Genomic DNA, 635 nt, shown 5'->3' on the forward strand with positions numbered 1-635 from the left:
CCACTGCCTAACCGTCTAGGTCGTGGAGACTTAAGTTATTGGGATACCCACCAGCACTTTTACAAGAGGCAGCTGCCTCTTAAAATAGCTAGGTATTCACGCCACCAGTGGATAATAGATAATGGTCTTAAGTTTTGGAATAATATAATATCATTGTCTACGAAAAATGATTCTGAGAGGAAACGATTTGGCAGCTTAAGATATTAGATTCTGAGCAGATCGAGGAAGCTATTGGTTTTACAATGGTGTTTATTTTTTTTTTTTTTTTATATCCTGTATACAAAATTTCTACCAGAAGGAGTGCTTCGATTTCAACATATAGTACCTTATCTTTTATCAAATTGGATCAGGATGGTACTTTAGAGAGGTAATTTTCTGATTGTCTCAATAGTAATTTAATGCCACGGGAAAAACCACCGAAAAATTACTAAAAAAACGCTAAATATGGGATTTTAATTGCTAACGCTTTGTTTATCACCATAGAAACGAACAAAAAATTATAATATTATAATATTAATTCAACTTACATGATAAAATAAATAATAACAATATAAAATATCCAGACTGACAAACAGTCTCCGCTCAGAATCGTTTTTCTTATACAATGATATTCTATCATTGAATTCAGTCTATAC

The sequence above is a fragment of the Acyrthosiphon pisum genome, chromosome A1 (genome assembly GCF_005508785.2).
Source record: "Acyrthosiphon pisum isolate AL4f chromosome A1, pea_aphid_22Mar2018_4r6ur, whole genome shotgun sequence".
Lineage (NCBI taxonomy): Eukaryota > Metazoa > Arthropoda > Insecta > Hemiptera > Aphididae > Acyrthosiphon > Acyrthosiphon pisum.